General features: G+C 35.3%; 1 long non-coding RNA gene across 1 annotated transcript; it reads right to left on the bottom strand.

Moving 5' to 3' along the window:
* Window positions 1-335: 335 nt before the first annotated feature.
* Window positions 336-9819, bottom strand: LOC107497972. The gene is made up of 3 exons (XR_001593919.2): window positions 9568-9819; window positions 3314-3390; window positions 336-1192 (listed from the first exon to the last, which is right to left on the bottom strand). It is a non-coding gene; the product is annotated as an uncharacterized LOC107497972 (long non-coding RNA).
* Between the last annotated feature and the right edge of the window lie 17149 nt (window positions 9820-26968).

Genomic DNA, 26968 nt, shown 5'->3' with positions numbered 1-26968 from the left:
AGGCATCATTTTACCCCGACATACTTCTATACAGGTCTCTAAAAATGACAAACATTTTCTCACAATGCTCAGTGCTGTTACCAAACCAAACAGAATACAACACTCCTTAACACTACCTCAGACCTCATACACATTCAAATTTCCCAGATTTTCTCCAAGAGTGTTATAGTTTTGTTTAAGTCAGGATCTGGTCTACAGCCATGCCACCCCAAACAATCCTGATCCCGTCCGATCTCAAAGTTAAGCAAGGTCAGGTCTGGTTAGTATTTGAGTGGGAGACCACCTAGGAAGACCAGAGGTTGTAGGCATAAAAAAAAAAATTAAAAATAAGGGATTGTAAACTAACAAGGTCTTTGCAATCTGTGAGGTCAACCAAAGGTTGCCTCACTTAAACAAACAAACAAACAAACAAAAAAGATCGGGATCTGAATAAGGTGCTTGCATCATAGCCACTTGTTGCATTCATTAAAGTGTTTTGAAAACTGAATTAAAGATTTTAAGCAATGAGCTCATGAGATTTATATGAGGCTTTTCCTTGTGTACCCCACTTAGAGAACTTCCCCACCCAGCACTGTCTTGACTTTGTTCCAACATACACAATAGCTAACCCCAAGTCAGGCCTCAAGTTGCCCAACTGAGAAAATCTCAAACACCAGGGAAGGGAAGAGAGAGAGAAATCACAGCAGGACAAGAGAAGGAAAGGTATATTCTGGGGCAGGATTTGTGAAATTTTACTTTTGGGAGAAGAATTAAAATTTTTCAGAAGCAACTAGGCAAAGAAGAAATATAGACAACCATACCCCTACTACACCTATAAAGATACTATTTCTGGACTCTAAACTCAATTTGTAACATTTATCTCTTACACAGAGTCCGTTGTAGGAAATTGTTTTACTTCTGTGCTTCTGAAGTGCGTGATGCTTGTTATACTAGGACGCGTAGAGGTTTATGCACTGAAGGCTGAGAAAAGAAACACTCCTGTCTAATAAGTAAATCCACATGGGCATGAACACTAATATAATTATAATCACAAAACACAGATGTATTTTGGCAAGCAGGTTCCAAGATCGTCACTCCTGATGTAAAAATCTTGTATCCTCATCTTCCTTTGAGTGTGGGTGGGGCCCATGCATATGATGGGATAGTTGCTCTCGTGATCAGGTTACATTTTGTAAGACTCCCTTGTCACAACCTGGGGAGGGTTGGAAATCAGAAGCATTGTTAGCTTGGAAATAGTGCCCGTCCATGTTTTAAACTATCTCTGGGGGTCATGGGATGGGGAACTGCCACAGACTCTAAGAGCGGGGAGCCATTCCTGGCTAACAGCCAGCAAGAACATGGGTACTTCATTACTATACCCACAGGAAACTGAATTATACCAACAATTTGAATCAGCTTCTAGAGCTTTGGATGAGAACACTGATGTGGCCAACCCTTGACTACAGCTCTGTGAGAACTTGAGCTTGACCCAGGCAAGATCCAGGTTGCCTGGAATCCTGACCCACGCAAACTGTGAGATGATAAATATGTGTTTTAAGAAGCTAAATTTATGGTAATCTGTGGTACAGCAATAGGAAAATATTATTCTAGAACTATTTACATATTATAGCTGCATAGATTTACAGATAAGAATAACAGAGTACAGTGAGTCTGGGGTCAACAGGTAATTACAGTATAATTATGATGAGTAATATTAAATACAACTATTTAAACTTCTTCCTGAATGACTTCCTTGCTAAGAAAACTTTGATTTTATTCAACATATAGGTGTGTCCTTCGGGGAAGGAGCCAGCAGCCTCAGAGGATGAATCCAACTTGGTGTGAGCCTATCCTGGTGGCCTCATTGTCCTGGTAGTAATTAGTTTAAATGAGCGTGGGGCAAAGTTGTGAACAGTCACCCATAGAAGGAAACATTTATTTTTATTCTCCGAGATTACCTGGATATGCTGGCTGCAATTGCATAAGCTTTCTTGGGTTAATAGAGTCAGCATAAGAAAACAATCCAAAATGCTGAAGGCAGCAGAATAGAAAATTAAAATATGAAGAACTGACCTTGATGATGTCATTGACCCCTTAATTAAAAAAACATGAAGTTACCCTACTATAAGACCTTTTGTTGTTTGAGTTAATAAATAATAAATTAAGCCATTCGGATGTATTTTTTGTTATTTGCTACCAAAGTCATTTTAATTTATGCTTCTGCGAAGTATTAGACAGTGTGTGTGTGTATGTAGAAAGAATACATACCTGGTATTTATTTTCAAGATGTCCAAATAAATTGTCCAAACTTTCTTCTCTCTTAATACATTTCAGACCCTTCCCAAATAATGTGAAGATGATTTTTACTAGAGCAGAGACACTAACATTCAACCCACACCTTCGATACTCTCATATACATTTCTTACTTATTCCCCAAAATAACTTTTTGGTGTAGACATCATACATAAATTTGCACAGCGTTTCTCAGCATTTATGGTTTGTCACAAGAATACTGCATCCTCAAACTCTTCTCCAAAGAGTTCTTCTTTTTCTTGCACTCATCGAAAGCTGATTCTCGCCTGAGATCAAACCACCCACTATTCATTATTCTCGCTCCTTCTCCTCGTTTCTTTTTTGATTCCTTCTTCTCACTTCTCATGACTCCCTGTCACTCCAGAATGACTCCCATCTTACTTTTTGGTCATGTCAGTATGCCCAGAGATAATCCTTCCAATAGTCTCAGTCTTTCAAACTCCTGTCTTTCCATTTGACCATCTTATCTCAGTGACTTCCTCTTAAGCTCCCGCATCAGACTTTGTCATCATCAGTGCCTGCAACCTTTCCACAGTCTCAGTTTCATGAATTACTCTAAGTCTCGCCTCTTTTCACCTCTTTTCTTTTATTCTCACGTTAACAGTCTATTTTATTAGGACTTTTAATCTATTGATCCCATCACTATTCAATGTTTTTCACCTCCGTGATTTTCTCTCTTTCCTCCTTACCTGGATTAAATTCCATAGTCAATCATTTTAAATATTCCCTAGCATAGACATTCCATTCTGTTCCCCATTAAAGCCTTTGTTGGACTCTGAAAAACCACAAACATAGTAAAAACCAATCATCTGTGCCCTTTGCAGCTATATAACAAAAGAACACAGTAAAAGAAAAGCATAACCATATTACCTGGTACCATTTATAATCATAATAAATAATCAAAATCCTCATAATAATAAATAATCATAAACCCCAAGTGTGCTCTGAATAATGCCCAGCAATCATACTATGATTCTGTAGTTCATTTACTCTCTCATTGTAGTAACTGCCTCTTTCTCACCTTCTTCTTGTTCCTGAAACCTCCAGCATTTCCTCTCCTATCCTCATGCACACCTGATGACTTTGCTTCCGACCAGACTAAAAAAAAGAAGAAAAAAAAATGACATAATAAATGATTTAATTTCAAGTGAAAAGGGACTAGACAATTCCTCCATTAAAAATAAACCATGAAAGCTGGAAAAAAACATATGCAAGTTTTTTGAAGGCAAGAAATAACCAATAACATACTGAAGAATTGTGACATATGATCCAAGAGGAGAAGAAAACCCAGATAGTTGAGCCTGCCACCATTTGTCCCAAGGATACCTGCCAATTCGGGATGAGGAACGTAAGAGGATGAGAAGCTACAAAGCACTTTCAATATCCTTTCTGGTCTAGGGAGACAAATGTTGGAAAACAAGTCCAGCCGAGAAGGAGGGACCCTGGTAAACTACACACACTTTGAGTTGAGATACTGAAAATCAGCTATACAAAAAAATAAAGCAAATTCAGAAATAGACAAGATTTGAATTACTTCAATTGTCGTAATTGGATTACATAATTTAGATTGCTGGTGCCCCTAGATGCCCACCAGAAGCGAAAGCATATCCTTCCTGAAAGGCGGCATCATCTGCAGTAACTTTTTAAAAACTATTTTGCATGCAATGTCCAGCACTTAATCAAACTGGTATGCATGAAAGGAGATAATACCACATGAATAATAATAATAAAAAGCAGCAAAGAAAATAGATACACAGAAAACCCTCAAAACTATTAAATGTCTATGCTTAATAAGCTTGACAAGATTGAGAATTTTATATTTTTAATTAATTAATTTTTTTTGGTGACAGTTGAAAGATTGAGAATTTTAAAAGAGTACTGAAAACAATAAAATAAAATTTTAGACCTGAAAAGTATAATGACCAAAATTAAGAATCCAATGAATAACTTTAGCAGCAGATTAAACAGAGCTTAAAAGAAATATTGAACCAGAAGGCAGAGAGAAGAAACTATTCTAGACAAAACAAATAGGAAATATATATATGCAGAGAGAATAAAAATGAGGGAGAGAAAAAAAAGAGAAGCTATCTAAAATATATGTAAATTCCCCGAAAGAAAGAAAAATAGGGCAGAAGTAATATTTGAAAATATAATGATTAAAATTTTCAAAAATTGATAACCATTATGAAAAACAGATTCAAGAAGCACTGTGAGACATAAGCATTATTCATTTTTAAAAAATAGGTACATCATTCTAAAATATTGAAAATCAAAAATTGAGAAAATCTGATAATCACACAAGGAACAAATAAAGGACCAAGAATTAGACTGCAGGAGACTTTTTCAACAGAAACAACAGAAATCAGGACACAAGTTTAATGTTTTCAAAGTATAGATACAGAATACCAACACAGAATGCTATACCCAAAGAACACATTCTTCAAAAGTAACGGTAGAACAAAGATATTTTCTGGCAAAGGAAAACTGGGAAAATTCAGCTCCAGTGGACTTGCACTAAAGGAAATACTGAAAAGTATTTTTCAGACAGAGGGAAATGAAACCAGATGGAAGCTCAGAAATCCATGAAGAAATGACAAGCAATAACAATGATAAACGTGTATAAAGATTTGAACAGATATTGCTTCTAAAACATAATAAAAGTAGAGTATAGTGATATTTAACAAATATATATGTACATATGTATGTACATATATATGTGTGTGTGTGTGTGTGTGTGTGTATGCGTTTGTGTATTTGTAAAGAAAATGTGTGTGTGTTTGTGTACACATAAACACAAAAAATACCAATATAAGCCAGGAGAAGAATAAATAAAGTTGAAATGTTATATGGCTCTTGCTCTGCTTGGGAAGAATATAAAAGTCCCAAATACTCTGATACACCAAGGATGCATGATGTAATTTCTTGCACAACCACTAAAGGAAGAGTGGGAGCCTATACTACATAAGACTAATCAAGCACCAAAATCATAAATAATAATAATAATAATAATAATAATAATAATAATCCAAAGGAGGCAAAAAGGTAAAAGGGGAACATACAATAATGGGGAGTTAAGAGAAAAGAAATAGTAAAATAGTGAATTTAAACTGTAATATATCAGTATTACATTATTTACTGATCGTCTCTATTTAAAAAAAAATTAGGTCCAATTCTATGCTGCTAAAAAGGAAAATATTTATAGTATAAAGATGTAGAAAGTTTAGCAAAAGTTTCTCCCAGAGCGATTACATATTTTACTATTTCTCCATATAGTTCTGTAGAACTATTTCTCCATATAGCTCTGCCAAGTTTTACTTTATACAAATTGAGACTGTGTCATAGGTGAATACATATTCCTATAATAAATTCTAAAACCCATATTGAACAAAAAGATTTCAATCACCTAACAACTTGACCTAAAAGACATACATACTGCAACCAATGACTGCAGAATATTTTATTTTAAAAAACTTTATTTTTTAATAAATTTCAACTTATAGAAACATTTCAAAGATAGGACGGAGCATTCTCATATAACTTCTATATAAGTTCACCCAGCTTCCCCTATTGTTAACATTTTACATGTTAACTTGTAAATTTGTACAATAAATACCATTAACTAAACTATAGAATAAGGTTAACCTTCATCATTTACTTAACATGGTATCTGCCAGGTTTCTTCACTGCAAAGTTACTGTCTTTCCCCTTTTGAACTCTATTCTTCGGATGCAAGTCCCTAAATCCTGACCATACTCGAGGGGAGGAGAAGTAATCTACATTTACTTATATCATTATGGATTCATGAATACTTATTGTATTTTGAGGTTTATAATCCAATGTCATGATTATTTATTGTGTTACTTAAATGACTCAGAAGGGATCCTATGTCCCTTTGACTTGCCTTTATTTTTTTGCTTGGTTGGTTTTGTTCTTTGAGCACTTCCTTCTTTCTGGCACTACAGGAAGCTCTACATTCATATTTTTTCTGTCTCTGCAGTCGAAATCAACTGCTTTACCAAGACGTCCTTCTTCCTTTCATTGAAAAATGACATTTAAAAAACCAAGAGCTAGGTGCTGGATGTATACACTGCTGCTGGGTTGTCACCGCATCTAGGTCCTTTGTGGGAGAAAGCTAAGAAGCCTATTATATATGCTGCCTCGAATACACATTCATGAGTTCATACTGATTCCTCTAACTCTAACCCAGTACTGCGGGGTTCATTCTCATCTCTCCTCTTAGCTCATTTATAACTTCTTACTCTAACGATGGAAAACCTAGCTTTATTCTAAATGTTATTTCTAAGCACATAAAAAAGTTTATAAAAATCATTATAAATTGTCCCATGAAATGTTTATTAAATTACACAGAATCAAAATTATGCAAGCATATTCTCTAATTCTAGTGCATATATGTTATACATAAAAAACAAAAAGGAAAAATCTTCCAAGTTTGGAAATTGAGGATCTCATTTCTAAAAGTAACCCTTGGACTAAAGAAAAAATCAAAGTGAATATTAGCAAATATTTTGAACAAAATGATAATGAAAAGAAATATATCAAAATTTACAGTATGTAGGAAAGCTATGCTTAGACAGAATTAAATGAATACATTAGGAAAGTACAATTATAATTAATTGAATTTAACATCCAATATGAGATGTTAAAAAGAAAATAGCAACTGAAACTTAATGAAAGCAGAAGGAAAGACATCCAGAAAAATAATAAAATAGAAAATCTATAGAATCAATAAAGCCCTGAACTTGTTCTCTGAGATTAACAAAATTTGCAATTCCCCGGTGAGACTGATCAAAAAATAAAGCACTAGTATATAATACAAAGAATGAAAAAGTGACAGTGTGGATTCTAAAATACTTAAAAGATTATAAAGGGAAAATATAATTTTTATGACTAAATTTGAAAAACATTAATGAATTGCACTAATTCAGTTACCTAAACAGAAATAAGATAAATGGAAAAATCTGAATAATCCTACAACTATTAATGAAATTGAATCCATAATCACAAACCTTCCCAGAAAGAGAATTTCAAGACCAGATGGTTGTACCTATATTCTCTCAAACACCTAAGAAAGATATAATGGCAATATTATAGAAACTATTTCACAGGAGATAAAAAAAGAAAAACTTCAAAAGTCATAGGAGATGAGTATAACCCTGATACCAAATGACGAGAGCATTATCAGAAGGGAAGATTATAGACCAACATTACTTGTCAACATTAGATGCAAAATTCCTTTTAAAAATGGCAAATGTAATCCAGCAATACGGAAAATACAAATAAAATCACAACTAAGTAGTTATTATTCCAGAAATGCAAAATCAACTTAACCTTTAAGAATAAATCAAGATAATTCATTCTTGATGGTTTTCAAAACTAAAAAAATAAAATAAAAAATGCATTTAATAAAATTTGACATCCATTCAAGATGAAAACTCTCAGCAAACTAAGGCTAAAAGAACATTTCCGTAATCTGTTAAAGAAAAACCTACAAGAAACATCATAACCATTGGTGGAATGTTGAAGTTTTCCTCTGATAAATGGCATAATCATCATCTCCATTTCACTACTTATATTCAATATTTTGCTGAAAATTCTAACCAGTGTGGTAATACAAAAAAATAAAAATAAAATAAATAATCATTAGAAAGAAAGCTGTCATTATTCATCACAACATATAATGTACATGCAAAAAAGTCTAAAAACTCTACATGTAAATTATTCAAAATATTACTAGAATATATGAATTATTTTTATAAATGTTTCTAGATGCCAAAATAAACTATTAGAAAATAAAAGTCATTAAAATATCATTGATAATAAAATAACATAAAAAATTACACACCTAAAAAAATCTAATGAAAGTTGTACAAGGTCATTAATACGGAAAATTAGAAAATAATTTGACAGAAATTAAAGAAAACCATATACCAGGCTTATAGTTTGGATGACACAATTTTATAAAGATGTTAATTTTTCCAAAAATTGACTGACAAATTCAATGTAATCTTCATTAAAATCCCATATGTTTTTGAAATTTAAAAGCTACTTTCAAATTTATAATTAAATGAATAGAGTTGTGTATAGCCAAACACTTTAAGAACAGCAATGGTAGAAAGACTTACTCTTTAATTTAAAACAGATTATAACACAACACGAATCAGATAGCGTGGTATTAATTAAAATGGAAATGCATAGACTAATAACATGGAATACAGACCAAGAAACCTGCTCTATCATGTATAGATACTCGGTTTAAGACTAAAGTGACACTTTGGAGATACGGAAAAGAAATGGTCCTTTCAATAAGTGGTGCTGAGAAAATTAAGTTTCCTTATGAAAAAAAAAAAATTAATTTTGACACTATTTCACACCATACTCAATTCCAGACCAGTTATAAATCTAAATGTGAGAAACCATTAATACAACTTCTATAACATAATATCTTTTTAATCAAGCCTAGGAAAAGTTTTCTTATAGTATATAGAAACCACTAAGCATAAAGGCGAAGGTGATAAATTGGACTACAATAGTCCTCATTTAATCACCAAGGTTTTAGTTAGCCACACTCAATTACAATCCAAAAATATTAAATGGAAAATTCCAGAAATAAACAACTCATAAGTTTCAAATTGTGCACCATTCTGAGTAGCATGACGAACTCTCACAGCATCCAGCTCTGTCCAGACCTGGACGTGATTCATGCCCTTGTTTCTAATTTCAGCCCTAGTTGTATATTCAACAGAAATGCCCCTCTCACATACAATAAATGACATAGCAGGCTAAAACTTCAAAACTAGAAGCAATCCAAATGCCCATCAACTATAGAATGGAAAATCAAAATATATAATCTTACAGTTGAATATTCTATAGAAATAAAAATAAATGTACTACAGCTATGTGCAACAAAGTGGTCAAATTACACAAACATGTGTTGAAACAAATGCAAAACATTACATATTAGACTTTAAAGTTCAAAACTAAACCATAGGGTTATAATCCTAGGTTGTGGTGAAGGGGAAAGTGCATGAGGATTATGAAGGAACATGTAACACTTTCTGGGGTGCCGACAATTTTCTAGTGTTGGACCAAGATGATAGCCACAGAAGAGTCTTCTTGTAGTAATAACTCATTGAGCTTTACATTGATGTTTGGTATACTTTTATGTGGGTTATTCTCACCAATAAAAAGTTTTTAAAATATTAAGCAACCATAAGAGAATTTTTAAATTTACCACCACCAAAACGATCCACCTACCTGTGACTCCACTCATATATAGTTGTTCCTTGGACAGCAGCGTGGGTTTGAACTGCACGTGTCCACTTATAAGCAGATTTTTTTTCAATAAATACAGTAGGCCTTTCCCGCCTTCCACTTTGAGTCCTCAGGTTTCTATCCTCGTGTTTCGAATCTGAGGATTAAACCAACTGTGGATCGAAACAGTATTTTCACATCCCCAGCAGCAGATTCGCAACCCAGAGCAAAACCTGTTTTCCAGCTGAAGTTGGTTGAATCTGCATTTGTGAAGTATCAACTGTAGAGTCAAGAGTTATACAAGGGTTTTCTACCGTGTGGGGGTCAACACCCAAAACCCCCTCATTTTACAAGAGTCAACTGAACTGTCTTCTCATTTAATACTGTTGATAAGGCCAGCCCCACAATCTGTGCTGTAAATTTCATCCTTGCCTGCCTCCTCAAAAACATCACTCTAAAAATTCTTTCCTGTCTCTCCAGCATTAATATTTTACTCACTTATGAATCATTTCATCAACATTTAAACAAGTTATTGTACTATTGAAAAAAAAATACATTAAATTGATGCTATTTTTTCCCACCAATTAACACCCTATTTTCCCAACTCTTCTTTGCAGTACGATTTCTGGGAACAGGTGTTTCTGTGTTGCCTTCCCTTTCCTCTCCTTTCATGCTCCCTTAAATGTCCTCTCAACCAAACTTTTCCCTCACTCCATGAAAATTATTATCTTGTCAAGGTCTCACTAATGACCTCCCTATTGACCTTCCAATGACCTTCATCCTCATCTTGTTTAACTCATCTGTAGGACTGGATAAAATTGATCTCTTGCTCCTTGACGTTCTTTCTTCCACTAGTTTCCAGAGAGCCCCACCTGGCTTTCCTTCTACCTCACGATGGGTTTCTTAATTTCCTTTTCTGTGTCGTTCTCTTTTTCTAAATCACTTAATGTTCAAACTGAGTCTTAGTTCTCTAGTCTACATTCCATTTTCTCTTTATGACCTTAGTTGGTTTCATGGATTCAAATACCCTCTGTAAGTTGACAGTAACTCTCAAATTTAAGTCTCCAAACCAAACCTATCTTTTGAACTCCAGACTCATCAACTCGACTACCTACTTGATATCTTCATTTGAATTTTGACATCTTAAATTTCCAAAGCTGAACTTCTTATTTGATTCCCAATTTGCTCCACTGACTTCTCCCCTATCTCAAAAGCGATCCTATCCTTCCAGCCACTCAGAACAAAAATCTTCACCATCCTTGATTCTTCTCTTTCTCTGAAATGCCACGTTTAATCAATTAGAAAATCCTATTAGGATCACTTTTTAAAAATCAGCTAGAGTTTGACACATTCTACCTCTCTCCACCTGTGCCATCCTGTTCTAAGCTGCCATTGTCTCCCCCCTGAATTACTGCAGTGGCCTCCTAAAGGCCTCCCTGCCTCTACTTCATCCTACTCAAATTATTCCAAAAAAATGGCGTCTAGAGTGATATTTTAAAACTACTGATCAGATTATACCACATATCTGTTTAAACCTTTTCAATGGCTATTTGTCTCATTCAGAATAAAAGCCCACATCCTTAGATCTTAATGATTTGCCTCATGTTACTTCTCTGTCCTCATCAGCAAGATGCTCCAATTTACAAGTTAAAATTCTCTCTCCTTCCTTTATTAAAATCTGGAGCAATAGTTTCTGGGGAAAAGGCAAAGATCTCTTATCCATGCTCAACTACGGGACCTTTTTTATTTCTCTAAATGGTCACACCTTGTTAATTCCAATCTTCATCCCCTCCTATGCCTCGTTCATCCCCACCTGCTCCTCCTCACCTGCAACAGCTCCCACACATACTGTACACATCAACATTCCAGGGCCATCGAACTTGCTCTCTGCCAGAAATGCAAATTTCCAGATATTTGGAATTATTTCTCTCACCTACTTCTGTCTTTGCCCATATTTAATCTTCTCGACTCTTACTCTCAGCCTTCTATTCAAATTGCAACCTACTTATTTCTACCTCACACTCCTGATTTTTTAGTTGTATATTTTTATAGCACTGCTTATAATACTAAATAATCTATATTTATATATTGTGTTTGTTATATATTGTCTGCCTCCCTCACTAAAATGTAAGGTCACAGGGCAGCAATTTGTATCTGTTTTTGATGTATTCCAAGTGGCTCACACATGGTAGGTATACAATAAATACCTGTTAGATCAATGAATAAATTTATATAGTCTGGATATGAACCCAAAGCTCTTTTACTTGTTTCATGAATATATTCAAGGAGAGGAAACCCACTGAAAGATCATGAGCAGGTGAATAATTTTTTTAAGCAAAAAAGGAGAAAAATAAAACTGATATTGATTTTTAAGAGGAGTAGGATTAACAAGTTATGACTGTTTAGAGAAATAAAAAGGTCCGTTAATTGAGCATGGATAAGAGATCTTTCTATTTTCCCCAGAAAATATTGCTCAAACCCTATCAAGAGAAGGAGATAGAGAATATTAAGTCTAAAATTGGAGGGGATGGGGAAAGGAAGAAAATGGTAGAATGCTACACAATCATGGAGCATTAAATAAGTAGAATAAATAAATCAGATGGCTAGTACAGAGAAATTTCCATCGTCCCTTACTTTATGAAGAAAGGAATGCCTCTACTCCTAGTATGACGTGCTGGCCTCACCTGTGACATTCTCACTGATTGCAATAATGTGATGCATGCTTAGCATATTTGCAAACTTAATATTTATTAACTACAGAATGTTATGCTTTATCTAAAACTCTAAATCTAGATTATTTCCCTTCATGATCACAAGTATTCACGCATAAAGACAAGCTGTTTTATGAAAATATGTTCTCCTCTTCTCCTCAACCCTAGATATTTGGAAATAAATGACAAGAAACAAACAAATATCCTACACCCTCATAAGTCTCCGACCTCAGGCAGGCTGAGGGCACCTGGACTCAATTTAGGACAATCTTTAATTTACCAAATAATGAGAATTCTTCTGTGACTGGTTTCTCAAAATCTATACCCGTACTCTCTGTCACCAAGGGTCTACTTTGATCAGAATAGAATGGTATAGGTAATACTATTACTGAGAAAAATCAAAGAGAAATCAATACCCTATATGAAAAAAAACATATATATATATAAGGCATATGAAATGCTCTAATTCTTTCATGATATTTTTTGGAAAGGAAAGAGACTTCTGCTATAATATTTAGAAGAAACCTAAGATGATTCCACTGGGACCTTTAAAGAACAGACTCAGATCTATTCACTCATTCATTCATTCATTCGTCATATATTGATTGAACACCTACTGTGTGCTGGGATCAAAGACAAACACTCCTCAACAAATTAACAATCTATTCCCGAGAGAGATATCTATACCGATATTTTGATTGAAATATTGTTAATATTATGTTAAAAATAAATAAAGAATAATTCATGGGCCACAGGAACAAAGAAGAGAGAAATCATCTAGCTCAGATTAGAGATCAGTTAACCTGTCACAAATTCAAACAGAGAAAATAGAGAAAAGGGAGAACAAGAGTCACAAAGGAGGAAAGAACAAAGGTACACATGCCAAAAAGATTACATGCCGGTGCCTTTAACAGTGAGCCAGCCGTCTGTACGTCACATTGTCTGTGGTGAGGCTCACAGATGGGAATGAATGATAGATAAAGCTAGAAAGAAAAGCATGGACCTGATTATGAAATACTTGGTTTGCCAAGCTCAGCAGTTTAGACTTTTCTGAAAGCTGTGACAAACTATTGACAGAATTTAATCATGGAAATGCCATAATTTGATTTTAATTTAATAACCCTCTGTAAGTCCTGTGAAAAATGAATTGCAGAAAAAAAATGTCTGAAGGCAGGAAGAACATTCGGGAGGTCATACAACAATCAAGGCAAGAAGAAATAAATAAAACAGTAAACTAAAGCAGTAACGAGTAGGAGAGGAGAGGGTGTGTTCCGAATAAAATATGGGCAGTAAACACAAAAGAGTCTGGTGACCAAGAGATGGTGAGAACACTGGCAGAGAAGGGGCTTAGTTAGATTGATTTAAGAGACTGAATGTGATGGTATCGGAGACAAAATAAAGGGAAGTACCAGTTTTGAGGGGAAAGGATGGAGTCCAGTTTTTGCCATGTTGATTTTGAGAAGAGTGTAAAACAACCAAATGAGAAAGATCAGCTAGTGGTTATGCTTATGATTTTGAAGTTAAGAAAAGAAATCTGGGCAGTGGGTATAAATTTGGGAATCACCAGGTTTAGACAAGTTTACTAATAGTGAATATATAGATAAGAAAAGCAAAAGATCAAAGATTGGAGGCTGGGAAAGACTGAAGATTCAGAGTTGGATCGAGAAGGCGTTACCGAAGGAGACTGAGAATGAGATGCTAGAGGTAGAGAAACGTGGAAGTCAAAGGAGGGGAAAATTCAAAGAAAGAGAGGATGGTCCACAAGACCAGATATTGCAGAGCAATTCTGTGAGATAGGCACAGAAGAAAACCTGCCTTATTTGGCAATCGGAAAGTTAATTTCCACGTGTGATGGGAAGACGCTCAGGTGCATTGGGTTAACAGGTGACTATGTGATGAGGTGGAAATGAGCATCATTTTAGGAAGTTTGCTTTCAAGTGGAAGGAGAAGTCTCCTTTTCCTCCCTTAAAATATAGGGATAGAAATACCTATCTCATAGGGACAATGCAATAATTATTACGATTGCAGATATAAAGCAGTTAGCAGAGTGTGTGGCCCCGCGATAGGTTCTGAGGACTGGTATGGTAGGTCTTATTATTGTAATTGCCATTGAAGCCACTTGTTAGCTTTCAACCCTCTGGCAATAATTACCACCAAGAGCACCCTATTGTACTTTTCGCCAAGCCAGAGTTCGTAACTCATGTACTTGAGCAAAAGCAAAAGGAGAAAGGGAATGATGTCTTCAGGTTTTACCTTAGGAGGAAGTAAAGAATAACTAAAAATGTTTTTCACTGTCTGTGTTGTTTTGTAATTATCCCAATTGTTACTTTTGGGGTCTCAAAAGCAAAAATCCCAGATCATTCCTGAAAACTGGCATTCATTTCTGTTCCACCTCCAACAGGAATCTCCCTTGGCAGCCTTAGCAGCTGGATACAGGTACAGCCAAAATAAAGTAGGGGTTTCCTTTCAGCCCCTTAACCCTGCTGAGCAAGGGCCCCCCTGAATGCTTTCAACCCAACAACACAGACTGTTGATCCAACATCTCAGATTTACTCTTCTTCATATTCCAAGTTTTTGGAAGTAAATCATTATTCTCTTTGAAAAACACACATTTGTGTGTCCATTTTAATGTAGAGAGAAAATCTACGCTATGTAGATTTAATGTGGAGAAAATCCTTAGCATTAAAGAAAAAACTTTTGTCTATGGCCATGCCATCCTGAACAAGCCCAATCCCATCTGATCTCATAAGCTGAGTTGGGCCTGGTTAGTACTTGCATGGGAGACCATCTAGGAAGACCAGGTGCTGTAGGCATAAAAAATAAAAAAATAAAGGATTATAAGCTGACAAGGTCCTTGCAATCTGTGAGGTCAACCAAAGGTTGCCTCGCCTAAAAAAAAAAAAAAAAAAAAAAAAAAAAAAAGCCTTATAAAAAAAGAAAAAACTTTCCTCCTAAATGTTTTGTCAAGTCTTATACATATTTTATATATTAAATCTTATATATATTCTATGTGTTTCATATATTTTAAGTAATTTCTCATCAATACACTAAATGATATAAGATAAGGAACTACTTAACTGAAAAGGCATCTTTTTCAAACACAAATTAAGGAGTGCTATTAAAATTAATCACTGAAACATAAAGTTGTCTATTTACAGCTTGCATATATTTAATTTTCTGACTCACTGTTGTCATTGGTTTGCAATTTTAATTCTGTTCTGATAAAATTTAAAAATATGATAAAGTTATGCAAATCTCTTAATTTAGTACTAACAATATAATGAGCTTATTTCTGTCTCAAAAAAGATTTAAAAAAAAAATTCTTTCTCACTCCTCCAACAAATCGTTTGGCTACTGACATCGAGAATCTCAGAAAATATCACACAAAGGTTGTTATTTTAAAACTACCTTCTCCTTTTCTTCCTTTCTTGCTTATTTTGTTTTTTCTTTCTTCCAGTATATAACACTTATCTGACTTTTGATCAGGGACTATACTAGTCACCCAGACATAAAATACGGTAAGATGCTGTCCACGCCTTAGGCACATTCACAGTTGATAAAGAGATGGACATGTTAAAAACCCAGGCAAAGTGGTAAGTGAACATAATGGGGAGGAAAGTAGAGGGAAAGTGAGCAACTTTGTGAAAGATCAAAGTCACAGAGAAGCTGTCATGTGGGTCTTGAAAGATGACTGGAGTATAAACAGATAAAAAGACGAGAGATATGTTATAGCATTATTCAAAAAAGCCAAAAATTGGACACAAGCTAAATGTTTCTTAAATAATAAATGGATAAATAAAAATGTAGTATATCCATATAATGGAATATTACTCTGCCACAAACAGGAATGAAGTACAAGATACAGCATGAATTAACCGGGAAAACCTTACAATAAATAGAAGGAACCAGTCACAAAACAACACATATTGTCTGATTCCATTTATATGAAATGTCCAGAACAGGCAGATCTATAGATTAGTTGGTGCCTGGGGTTTGCGAGAGCTAGTGGGTACAAATTTCTTTATAGAGAAATAAAAATGTTCTCAAAAGAGATCATGGTGATGTCTGCACAACTTGTGAATTTACTAAAAATGATTTAAACAGGTAAATTACATAGCATATAAATTATATTTCAATAAAGTTGCTATTAAACGAGAGAGAGAGGGAGAGAAGGAGAGAGAGAGAGAGAGAGAGAGAGAGACAGAGACACAGAGAGAGAGAGAGATGAGAGAGTCTACTTTTAATAAAAGGAAAATTCTATGTAGAAACCTGGTGATATAAAAGAGCCCAGCAAAAAGTCCTCTCTGGCCAAAGAATCATCTCCTGGTGAACGGATAGAAAAGGAGAGAGGCGCACCATTGGCTTCATCATTGAATTGACAAAATTTATGAACAACGTAGAGACATCACACATCTTTAAGCAGAGTGTGTTATGTGTTTGTGTTTAGGAATGAAAAATTCAGCAGCAATTTGAAGGGGGACCCGAAGAGGAGAAAATACCATTAAGAGAGAAATCAGAGTCTGATTATATGTGCAACCCTTAATAGCTGTGACTGATGTAAAAGTGGAGCTTAACACAAAACTCAGTTACTCTAAAAATCTGCACCTCTGGGAAAAGCTTCCCATAAATTCTGAACCACACGTAATATTGTTTTGTACATTTATCAGCAATACAAAAATTTCCCCTCGTACACACATGGCAGATCTTTGCAAATATAAAATGATATTTTAACAAAGGGAAATAATCATAACCAAATGTATGTATATTCAATAAGCTACAAATAAATGTGAGTCATGTTAATCACATGATCGAGGAGCAACAACAAATAGTTAGACTGTTTTTAAAAATACCACACACATGCAATCCCTGAAGTCTTTGAGCATGAAGAGCTTTCTGAGATTTCTACTGGCGTGGCAGGATATTAACAATGATGATAAGACAAAGAAGTTGCACAAGACACAACAAATAGAACTTTGCTCAAAGTGTGGTCTGTGGGGCATTTCCATCCTAGTCTGTGCATGTCTAAAGCTCAGATTTCTGGGTCCCTACCAAGATGTAGTGAACTAAGATTTCTGGAGGTAAGGCCTGGGTATCTGCACATCAATAGATTTCCCAGATGGTTCCTGTGCACTTAAAGTTTCAACAAATCAAAAAAGATTTAGAAAAAAGAGTATTCGAAATGGTGATTATTTAGAGAGGTTCATTTGTTCTGAATACTCCTACAAAGACAGTCCTGATGCAAATTCATCTATGCCTCAACTATGTCTCCCGTCCACAGGTTACCTGCACAAAGGTAAAGATTTATGTCTCCCGCCCTTGCTCTTATAGCCCCAGCACCTAGAATGTCACTCTGCACTTAGTAGACACTCAATAAGTGCCTATTTAATGATCAACTTGATGAGGCTATGTGCTTGTGTGCATATATATCACAACATATACATATATAAAAATTTTAGGAATTACTTTTATATACAGGCTTTCTTTCCATTTAGAGAAAATTTACACAAGTTTCTCCTTCAAGATGTCACGTAATGTTTTTATTTTGCTTCAGAGTGAGTGTACTGCCTACAAGCTAAAGACGATGAGGAAACAAGGCTCTGTACTCTGCTGAAATCAATGCATAGCTCTTATTTTATAGTCGGACTGCATTTGTCCTTTCAGAAAAATAAAAGCAAGCATGCTCACGAGGAAAGGGCAGCCCATTAAGAAGGAAATTGTATTTTCATGACCAAGAACAGCATTTCCTTTTGGAAGTGCAAGTGCAAATAGATGAGGCCGTAGTTGCTTTGCGTTTGTAGAAATTACAACATGAAGTCTCTAGGACTTTCCAAGAAGTCAGATAAAATTTATGGTTTTTAAAACCACAGGCCAAAGCTTCTGTTGTGACCTCCAAGTGACCCTCCGCTGCACAGATTTTCTAGTGCAATTTTCCTCAGGTAGCTCAGGCCCAACTCGAACATCCCTTTCAGATTCTATAAGGTCATTTCTGTAGTCATGTCTGGCTTACATGGGCACACTGACAAATCAAAAGTAAATGACTAAGAATATATTTTATTAATTTCATGTGAAAATGTGTATTTTATTTCAACAGAGGATTTTCTCACCTGATCAACAGTACTTTTAAGAGTAAATACCCACCTTGCACCCATGAGAGCAATAGAGGTATACTCTTAAAAAAAAAAAAAGTAAATGTCTCAGAGCGTAAAATTCATACAATGTCACCATACACAGTTAGATGCTTAATTAATGACTTAACATGCAATAATAAAAAAGGAACTCATTTCTTTCAACTCCAACATGATCCACCTTCCATATTCTCTATCTCAAGTAATTGAGTCCCCAGTTTTTTCTTTCTCCCTTATCCTGAACATATAGGCAGTCATTAGGTCCAGTCTATTATATCCACTAACTATTTCTCAAGTCTATTTCTTTCCAACTCTTCTGCCATTTTCCTAGTTTAGACCACTATTCTGTCTTAGCTAAATTGCCATAATCATCTATCTTGTCCCTGAGACCTCTAATCTTTCTGTGTTCCTGCCCATTCTCTGCTCCGAAGTCCACTTCTTATTGTTCTCTTAAGTCACTCTGTATATAGAGAGTATCCATCCTGTTCTTTCTGTTAGCCCACTCTCTTTAGCAAACTCTGGCTTATCATTCCAAACCCAACAAAAAGAGTCGCAGTTACATCATGCCCATTTAGTAAATTCAGCCATCCAGGCCCACTAGGGTGGCAATGTCACCCTCACAGTTCAGCAGGACAGCCCTGCAGTGACTCTCTGCTTAGGTTAGGTTTCGACTTTAGAATTTAGGGGGGACACAAACATTTGGTTTATAGCTGAGTCTCAGGAAACAGTGCAGTGAAGAACCATATTGAATTTCATTTGACTCAAGGGCTCATTAATTATCATTTCATAGGATTTCTCAGAATTATAACCTTTGCAGTTATAAAGAGAATCACCGTGCCTGGTCTTCCCAGACTCTATAGGCCTTATAAACACATTCAGTCCCAATAGTTAGCTCACTAGCCAGGCTCACCCCAGGACTCTCGTAAGTTACAAATGTCAGGAATCATGAGGAGATAATGTTAATAACACAACTGGCATTTATTAAATGCCTACTATATGTCAGGTAGTGTATTGTTATTAACATCCAATTCTTAGCAATGCCTTCTGAGATAAGTAGTGTTAATACATCATTACAGATCAAGAAACTGAGACACAGAGTTGTTAAGTTTTTTGCCCAACGTTACTCAGTTAGTAAGAACTAGGATTTATACCAAAGCAACATGATTTCAGACTTATGGTCTTAACCACATGCTGTACCTTCCTGCAATCTTCAAGTTAAATTAAAAATAGACTTAGTGGGAAGAACTTTTCCATCTTTAGGTCTCAGAGCAGGTTTTCTATTCACTGAGAGGACCACCATTATTACCCCATCTAAAATAGCCCAAACCAGCCCCATTTCAGTATCTCCCTGTCACAACCACAGTTGAGTTCTATCATTGCAGACTCACTGCGTGAAAACATCTCACATCTCATATATCAGATACCTACACCTCCCATTAGGATATAAGTCCTATGAAAGCAAGAACTACCTGTGCTTGGTCTAGTTGTGTAGCCAACAAGCTTAGAACAGAGGTAAGTATATATTTTATTAAAAAGAAGATGAAAGGATGGTGGATAAATGGATTCATGGCATTAGAGTACAATGACTGAATTTGATCTTTTTTTTCCTTTACTTGTTTCACTTTGGAAAGCAATTTAGCCTCTGTGGGTACTTCGCTGGATAAATTTGAAAAATAAAAGGGATATATAATTTTTAAAAAACATGTCTAAAACTGTGTTTTTCTCAATACTAATGTACCTTAAGACATCAGAAGGTGGAATGAAAAATTGAGAAATGCTGTGTCAGATGAAATTCAATATGGTTCTTCATTGCACTGTTGCCCTGAGACTCTGCTATAAACCAAATGTTTGTGTCCCCCTCTAAATTCGTAAGCTGAAACCTAACCTAGGTGGAGAGCCACTGCAAGGCTGTCCTCCTGAACTGTGGAAGTGACCTTGCCACCTTAGTGGGCCTGGAAGTCCAAATATTGAGCCAAAGTGGGTTATTCTTGGGCCTTCAGGCCTAACAGAATTTGCCCCATTAGATTTTAGGCTTACTTGAAACCTGTCACTCCTTCCTTTTTTCTCTATTTCTTCCTTTTAGATTGGAATTCTATCTTATGCCTGTTCTCTGGAAGCACATAACATATTTGATTTCACAAGTTCACAGCCGAAGGAGAATTTGCCTCAGGATGAATCATACTTTGAGTCTCATAGCTGATTTAGAAGATATTTAAATGAAACTTTGTACTTCAAAGTTGATGTTGAAATGAGTTAAGACTTTGAGAACTATTGGATGGAATGAATGTATTTTGCATGGGAGAAGGACATGAATTGGGCGGGGGATGGGGGCGAGGAGAGGGATACAGTAGACTGAATATTTGTATACCAGCAAGAGTCATATGTTTAAGTCTAACCCCAAAGTGATGGTGTGAGGAAGTGGGGCCTTTGGGAGGTGAGTAGGTCATGAAGATGGAGCCCTCGTGAAGAGGATTAGTGTCCGTACAAAAGAGACCCCAGGGAGCTCCTTTACTCCTTCTACCATGTGGTGATACAGCGAGAAGACTGTCATCTGTGAACCAGCAAGCAGGGCCTCACCAGACACTAAACCTGCCAGTACCTTGATCTCGGGCTTCCCAGTGTCCAGAACTGTGAGAAACAAATTTGTGCTGTGCACAAGCCCCCCAGTCAATGGTATCATGTTATAACAGCCCTGGGTATTTAAGACAGATTTCGATTTGCTAAATGAGTGCAATGTAACTGCAACACTGTAAAATGTTTCTCAAACTTCTTTGACTTAAAATCCTTTTTTTCCCCCTCAGATCACTCTATGATATATTAGCTCTCCATGTGAACTGTTTTAGAACACACTGAATCTTAAAATCGTTAGGCATTTTTATTATTGTTCCACAATTACATAAATGGATCATTAAGTTGGCATTACCTGAAGCAGAACAAATGAAGCCAAATTAGATTCCCAAATCATACTCAATATTATGGCTGGCTTAAATTAATGTGTAAAGCTTTTCTCTAACCTGGATAAATTTTAATAAATATCCTATGTAGAATCCCATGATCACCAAGGAATACACTGCAGCCTTCTGATAGCCAAACGATTCATCATGGTAAGAAATGCTTGCAGAGGAAACTCCCATTTTACTGTCACTTATATCGGATAATAAATTAGCACTGTTCACTCTAATAAAGTGTCCAATAAAATTCTAACTCATAAAAAAATTCATGGCATTAGAAAGATGAGCAGCATAACTAGTTGCCATATCCTTATGATGTTTTAAATGGGAAATAAAATTGGCTGTTAAAGGTAGAGAATATCCTCTAAACTTTAACTATTTTGGAGTACCTACTATGTGCAAAGTCCTCCGCTAACCACAATAGCACAGCAGCTTACTCCTGGTGAACTTGTGCTTGGCCCAGAGGCTGGTTCTTATCTGTGCCTCCCTTCTATCTTGATGGTAAGTTTTCTCTGGGAGTTACATAGTTTAATGACAGCAACGATTTCAGTGGGGACAGCACTGCCACCATGTACACATGCCCCAAGATCAAAGAGTTTTGTTTGCTTTAACCTGCTCTACACAGAACCCTTCTATTTAAGGGAGAGAATTAGGCTGCAGAGGAATATCAGAAAATATTGTAACATTTGCATATTTATAATTTTGTACCACGATACATATTTTACTGAGAAAATTAAATATGAGGCCAAGAGTCTTTGGATGTTTGTTCGCATCTAAATGAATGTCTGTGTTGGTTTTTTCTCTTCACTCAAATATTGTGCCATTATGCGGCCAAGACCTGTAGAGAAATCCTTAGGAATCTGGACTCTGAAAATTTGACTCAGATTCAATAGTCAATTAAATGAATAATAACTGCAAGAAATAAACATGCAATTCTTGGTTTACGGCTAGCCAGTTTTAATCAACAACTGACTAAAGATTATATTTCATGGGATCGTGTGTTTTAATTTTCTCAGAGGTTAGGACCTATTCATATTCATATTTTATATATGTGATAATTGACTCTAACTCTCAGTAGGTTTCCTAATTAATATTTATGTTCTCTTCTATGCTTTAGTACGAATTCAATTTTTCAATCAATGTTATTGAGGTATAATTAACATATAATAAAATACTCATATTTTATTATAAGATACAGTTCAGTGAGTTTTGACAAACATACTCATCTGTTATGCCACCAATCCAATCAATATATAGGTTTCTATCACTCCAAAAAATTCTCTTATGCCCCTTTTAGTTAATCTAGCCCTGCCTCTTGCCCAAGGCAATCACAGATCTGATTTTAATAATGGGTTAGTTTTGCCTGTTTTAGCACTTTATATTAGTGGACTCCTCCTATAAATGTATCGCATCTCACATCTCACCTCTCTCTGGTTAGAATAAGGATTTTTTATGACATGGAAGCTGTTGAAGATAAACACACTTGATAATTCCTTGACTTTTTCCCTAAGAATCTAGTCCATTTACTGTAAATGCCTTACTAAGAGAACTTTGTCCACCAAACTTAGTATGTTGCTGAAAGTTATTTACAGATTGTAAATCATTCAAAGATTTTTCCTCTCTCTGCTTTCCAAAATTTGACCAAAATTTCCACTTCTCAGCCAAATGAGATATTTACAGTATTTGTAATCTGTCTAAATATGTAATAGTGCTATGTTTTTAAATTATAATTTTAATAGGTTTTTTAGTCTGACCCCCAAACTCATGAAAACATACTGTTCCATTGTTTTCATATTTATAATAACCCCTTATTTAAATTTTGAAATTTTTTCCTCTTCAACTCATCTTACTAGCTTATTTTTCTCACTTTGTTTTTTTTTTTTTTCAGTTATACCAGTGGAAACTTAGTAACGTGTTTCCCTTAAGATAGAAGACTCTGACACACACTCATTGTTATCAAATATGACACATACCTCAGGGATTTGCCTACGCACACAAATAGGAGCTAGTTGTGTTTGGAAAGAAAAGAAAGAAAAAGATGCTTATTGCAGTGTAATAGAAACTCCCAGGCTTGAATTGTTTTAAAACTAGGAGAAAAAAGACACAAACAGCAATGTAAACATGACTGTCAACAGTACCATCCAAAATCGGTCCCATATGGCCAATGTGTGTCAACAAAGCAATCCCTGTTTAAGCAATGCAACGTAAAATTACAGAGAAATGCTGCCAAAATCTTGCAGAATGCAATCGGCCTCCACACATCAGGAAACAAAGAGACTCTCTGAACACATGAGAGAAAAGAAGGGAGCTCTGCCCCTGATGATCTGCCTGGGAGCCAGACTTTACCTGAGGCAGAAACACGGAACTGCTAGATGGCAGTGTGTGCATTTTGGAGGTGCGCCTCAGTCAGGAGGCAGACACAAGGACGTCAGGAAAGGCAAGTGACAACAGTCATTATGGCCACGATGATCATATATAAGTATGCATTAATCATATTCTAAGCACTGTATAGGCAGCAATTCAGACAAATAGGTTGTATTATAAAATTAACGGATCAGCAAAGTAGAGCTCAGAAAAATCAACTTGCTTGCCCATGATCACTTAGCTGGTACATGACTAAGTTGAGATTTAGCTCATTTCATCCCTTCTTTCGAACTAGTTGTCCTTCATGAATGTTTATCACCTACTGAACACAGTACTAAGTGTTTTATACATTAAACCACTTGCTACTCACAATAGTAGATGCTATTATCATTGTTCTATGTAGCAGAAAGTGGAAGCTTAGAGAGGTAAAGTGATGTTTATAAAAATGGTAGAACAGGGATACAAGTCCAGGTCTATCTGACATCATAACCCAAGTTTTTCAGAAATGTATGTGGTCACAAAAAAGTGGGTCCACTCTTAAAATGGAGGTGAACATTTAAATTCCAATCTTCACCTGCATCATACTATAAATCTACATATGAATTTACTCTGCAAGAAAAAGGAAAAATGACAATCATTGAGAAAGTTCTCTAACCTAGACTACAAACATCTATTGCTACATATAAAAAAAAAAGAAAGTAGATAGATGTAAAACTATTTCTCTAATAAATTGTTCTTATACAACAGAAGATGCTATCCAAATTGAAAAATAGTTAATAAAATAAAGTTTTGCTTTTTCAAAATTAAGGCCTTTGAATTCAAAATATTTAAGTGACTTTCAAAGGAAAAATAGGAGAAAGTCACTCTCATTCGTGAACATGATGATTATCTATTCTTAAATAATCAAGTACAGATTATTCTGCTAATGTAAAATTTTTATAACAATGATAAACAATAACCACTTTATGAAATGCTGAACTAGATTCAGAAAATATTGCAATTATATATAGAATTTCAGAGGCCTCAACTAATAAGAAAGGTAACTCAAGAAGTAGGACTTGAGCCTAGTATTATAAATCTAAGTCCCTTGATGACATTACTTTCACCAAAATAAAATGTTAAATATACACATAATTTCCTTAATAATATCCACTCTGAAGGGAGCTATGAAAAGAAAGCAATTGATATGCTGAGAATTTGCAGTTGTACTGCATTTCTTTGCATATGTTCAGAATCTCAGTCCTGAACAGGGCTCATGCTCCCGTGTGATTTTCCACAAGCCACCTTAGCTCAAGTTATCAAAAACAGATGACAAATGGCTAAAAATATTTCTAAAGAATGCTAAGCCAGCAGCAGCCCAGCTGAAGACCAGCTGACTCATCAAATTTGGTAAATCCTGCCGAGAAATGCTAAAGTAGTCCAAACTTTGAATCAACTGTCTTATAATGCTGCTTCATCAGAAGCAAATTGTCCAAATAGGAGGACAGAAAGACAACTCTTAGTCCTGGAGAAGCTCAAGGACACGATGTTCATATTGACAGAGCTTAGGCCCTTTTCTGTCTGCCAGCCACTGAGAAGGATGAAATGAGATGGTGGACTAACCATCTCTGTGCAAACAATACATTTTTAGCTTAGAATCTTAATTTCTTTTACATTGTTCCTAGCTAAATTATTCTCACATATTTTTACAAAAACTATGGAAGAGAAAAAAGATCACAGAGTCATGTGTATATCTTCTGAAACTGTTGGCCTTGTTGTAAAAAGCGTTATCCCTAGAATGAGCTCATTCCATCACTCCATAGAATGGTGCTCAAGTAGAAGACTGCAGTAGGTCCTCCTTTTATCAGGTATGAGAAGTTGGATAATAATGCTGATCACAGATAGACAAGAAAGAGGCACTGCAAGATATCAGACCAGATTCACGGTAGTACCAACTGACGAGGCCAAACAAAAGACCACGTCCAGATAAGCAGAGTGAAGTGACGACTCCACTGAAAACTGGGAGAAGGGACAGGGAGAGAAGGCCTTAATCATTTTCTCTAGCTGACGTGCCAGAGTCCATGCTACATGCTAGCATTTTGTAGAACGAGGTCTTCACTTGCTGCTACTAATAATGATACCTACAAGAAAGAAGCACAGAATCTTTCACCCTATCAAACCACAAATCTAAAACTGTCATAAAAAGTGCTGAGCTAATAGTATTTACTCTGGGTATTTCCAACAGTAATCTCTTGTAAATGTAGACACAACTTTATAAGAAAAAAAAAAACTGCTTATATTAAAATTTTAAACTATCTGCAAATACTTGATTTTTTAAAATAAGTTTTTAATCTTGTTTAAACCAATGTTTAACCCTTCTAAAGTTTAGGGATTATTAATTTAGTTTGGGTTACATCTAATGTTCTCTAAGAATATTTCTTTCTGGCCATATGCAAAGGATATTGACAATATCGTCTTATATTCTTCCAATTTTTAATGGTTAAATAATTCATTTTTATGTATTGATTTTACTCCTGATATTGTTATTATCTTTGTAAAAATTGTCAGACTTTACTTCGTCTCACACGGTTGTTGCCAATTTTTTTTTTCTATTCCACAACTAAAATGTTCAATTTGAACTAAATAAGTGTGATATTAAGCCTTGTGGATTCTCTTCGTGTAAGACTAAATCTCCAATGAGAACAAAATGTTCTCCTATAAAAATATAACCTAAAAGATTTTTCTCACATCGAGATCACTGTTGGGTTACATCAAGGCTTAAGCAATGATTTTCCTTTGAATGACAAACCCAAAACCATTTTTCATTAAAACTAAAGATTCTTCAATTAAGTACTAGTGGTTACTCTTGATTCTGTCTTCCATTGTAATGTACATTAAAGACTATGGACCATAGGCTGGAACTTATAGCATCTTTGTCAATAAAAAAAAAAAAAAAATCCTCCTGTCTAGAACGAGTTAGCAATCGGGAAACAAAATCTCACATGTACCCATTTGGGCACCTTAGATTCAGCAGGCGCTTGAAAATAAATAGAAAGTAATTTATAAAACTGAATGCTAGTATTCTTCAATATACCATGATCAGCACTTTGTAAGAGATTACAGAATCCCCCACTGTGCTTGATCTGCATGGTGGGAGCACAGCGGAGTGGACGGTGTGGATGGATCATGGCCTCTACGCCAAGACATAATGTCCAAACCTTGGCTCTCCTATTTTGTCAGCTGTGTAGCCTTAGATAAGTTACTTAACTTCTCT

The sequence above is a fragment of the Rousettus aegyptiacus genome, unplaced genomic scaffold, assembly GCF_014176215.1.
Source record: "Rousettus aegyptiacus isolate mRouAeg1 unplaced genomic scaffold, mRouAeg1.p scaffold_m13_p_15, whole genome shotgun sequence".
Lineage (NCBI taxonomy): Eukaryota > Metazoa > Chordata > Mammalia > Chiroptera > Pteropodidae > Rousettus > Rousettus aegyptiacus.
Note: the sequence above shows the minus strand (reverse complement) of the source record. Positions and strands in the feature narration are given on the sequence as shown.